The 3087-nt window shown below is 44.1% G+C and overlaps 1 pseudogene across 1 annotated transcript; it reads right to left on the reverse strand.

Moving 5' to 3' along the window:
- Positions 1-530: 530 nt before the first annotated feature.
- On the reverse strand, positions 531-1353 carry LOC105523192 (annotated as a pseudogene). The gene has a single exon (XR_001003548.1). The product of XR_001003548.1 is annotated as a polyadenylate-binding protein 4 pseudogene (transcript).
- Between the last annotated feature and the right edge of the window lie 1734 nt (positions 1354-3087).

Raw genomic sequence — 3087 nt, forward strand, 5'->3', positions numbered from 1 at the left:
ATGGGGTTTCATCATGTTGGCCAGGCTGGTCTTGAACTCCTGACCTCAGGTGATCCACCTGCCTCGGCCTCCCAAAGTGCTGGGATTACAGGTGTGAGCCACCACGCTCAGCTAGAGATTGGGTTTCTAAGGATACCCAGTGTAATGTGAAAAAGGTGGATACTTATAATTTTAGAATAAGTTTGTACGGTGCTAAGGATTAAGGAATAGGAAACTGTGGTTCCCCTAGGCCTGCTTTTTTCACTATTCCTTGCCTTTCCTCTACTCTGCCTTGAACCATGGATGGTTAGGAGGAGGGGACATCTGCAGGCTGCATCACCCAGACCTCCTGTTATCTGGCTTTTAGATGAATTTAGCCAATGGCAGGCACTGACAAGAGAAAGGAAGGAGATGCCAGGGCGTTTTTCTCCCCTTTTAACTGGTTCAGATGGGTCTCCAGTAGCAAGTCTGTCCCTCCATTGTACAGCTACCTGCTGTGCAAGACCACGGTTTTTTGTTTTTTTTTTTTTTAAATGGTGATTTTTTTTTTTCTTTATTGAGAAACATAAGACTTGGGTACATCAAATAAAACCAATTTCTGGGGAAAAAAATCAAAACCCACAATAGAAAAAAAAAAAAAAACTGGGCCACAGCAGAACACTGGGCCACAGCAGAACCCAGAGAACATATTCGTATCATTGAAAATTTCTAGGCGCTTCATAATTGACCTTTCAATACAAAATGACCTATTAAATTTGCAATTTGTAGTTCTTGGTGTTGAGGTCCATAGGACAAGCTAGGAAGTCTTCAAACTTTAAGCTGAATTCCATGAGGGGTTATCTGGCTTTTGATTCGGTTTTTCCTTGTCTAAGACGTAGCAGCAGCAACAGCGCCCACCTTCTGGGCAGCTTCTTTCTTGGCATCATGAGCCTGTAGAACTGCTACAGCTTCATCCACCTTGGAGTGGAGAGACTCGGGGGACTCTAACATATGCAGCAGCTCAGAGTTGTCGATCTGCAGCAGCATTCCCGTGATCTTCCCAGCCAGGTTTGAATGCATTGTTTGGATGAGTGGGAAGAAGCGCTCTCCCAGCATCTGCTTCTGGTCCTTGCGGTGATGCTGCAGCCAGCATGGAGGCAGTCAGTGGCTCCTGCCCCTGCACATGGACCGCAGGCTGGGGTGCCTGCAGAGTCTGTATGGGAGGATGAGGGCTGCGGACACAGAAGGCATATTTGAAGGGGTTAACAGCCTGGAGAGCAGCAGCGGCAACAGCTGCGCGCGGCGCTAAATTCTGCACAGCTGTGGGAAGGCCTCCAGATTGGCAGCTATCAGTCAGCCCTTGCTGGGCGGCACCAGCCCCACCAAAGTCCATAGCCAAGCAAGACCACTGTTCTTTAGGATGAACTCAGCGCCAGGGATATGGGAGCACCACATCATTCCTTCTCTACTGCAACCTCAGGATGGTAGCGACATCCTGATGTTACTAACTCCTGAGTTGCCTCATCGCTCCCTGTTTGGTTTCTGAGATCCTTCACTACCACTGAAAGCTGAATCCAATTCCCCCTGCTTTGAATACTAGGAGTTACTTTTGTTTTCTTGGTCGTGGCCTAAATGATATGGTCAACAGTAACAAAAAAAGGCAAGAGTGCTGCTGGAATAATTGTTCTAATCTGCAAAATGAACGACTGCTGGAAAGATGATTTTTCATTTTTCAAATTCAAAGATTCTATAAATGGCATTTTCTAAAGTGCTGTCTAAGGGTCATCTGCTTCAGAATTCCTAGAAAAGTTGATTTAAGATGCATGTTCCTGAACTCATCTTTAACCTGCTAACTCAGAATCTCTAGGGGATAACAGGGGAATGTGCAATATCAACCTACTACCTAGAAGATTATTTTTGAAAAATAAAGTTTGAAATAAAATGGTCTACCCTATTTGAGCTTCTTGGGAATGTTTGGAAGAGAAGTGACACAATGTTCATTAAGGTATCCTGCTGGATTTTCCATGTACTCTATTTCAAGAGATGTCACCTGTCAAAATCGATAAATTTAGATGAGTTTGGTTAATTTTTAAAATGTCACATTGTATGAATCTTCCAAAAGTAAACTGCGTCCTAAGCAGTGGTAAATATGTTGCACTTACCGCTAAGAAATTTCATAATCTACAAAATAGGGAATACATAAATATAAAACTATGTACAAGCCAGATGAGTTGGCACACCCCTATATTCCTAGCTACTGAGAAGGTTGAGGTGGGAGGATCACTCGAGCTCAGGAGTTCAAAGCCAGCCCGGGGCCAGGTGTGGTGGCTCATGCTTGCAATCCCAGCACTTTGGGAGGTGGAAGCGGGCAGATCACCTGAGCTGAGGAGTTTGAGACCAGTGGGGGCAACATGGAGAAACCTCTTCTCAACAAAAAATACACAAATCACCCAGGCACAGTGGTGGACGCCTGTAGTCCCAGCTACTCAAGAGACTGAGGCAGGAAAATCGCTTGAGCCTGGGAGGTGGAGGCTGCAGTGAGCCATGATCATGAAACTGTACTCCAGCCTGGTAGACAGTGAGATGCTGTCTCAAAACGAAACAAATCAAAACAAAACAACAGCAACAACAACAACTCAGCCTGGGTAACATAGCAATACCTCGTCTCTATAAAAAAACAAAACAAGAAACCAAAAAGAAAAAGAAAAAAACAAACTATTCACAGATCAAAATTCCATGCCATTCTTGTTAAACTAGTGATTGCCAAACCTGTTTTATCATACCCTGAAAAAACTTATGTAAAAGGTAGTAAGTATTTTAAATACATTTCCAACCAAGTTTTAATACATTACTTAAAATATTCAATATCCAACACTTTGAAGAGAAACTAAATAGGTCGGGTGCTTCAGTGATAAAATATTTTCTTGGCCTAGGCTTCAGCAAAAAGCAAAGCTTGAGGCAAGCACTGAGTGCAAGTAGTTTTTTGGTGGGTGGGTGAGTGAAGGCTGGGGGGAAGTGAACTCAAAGAGGAGAAGCAGGTAACTGGGAAAAGAGGAAGCCAGTCCATGAGCGCTATAGAGTTTTTTGTGACTACGGGCAACTGAGGCTGGATCCCACTGGGAATACTTC

This window comes from Colobus angolensis, unplaced genomic scaffold, assembly GCF_000951035.1.
Source record: "Colobus angolensis palliatus isolate OR3802 unplaced genomic scaffold, Cang.pa_1.0 Scaffold112, whole genome shotgun sequence".
Classification (NCBI taxonomy): domain Eukaryota; kingdom Metazoa; phylum Chordata; class Mammalia; order Primates; family Cercopithecidae; genus Colobus; species Colobus angolensis.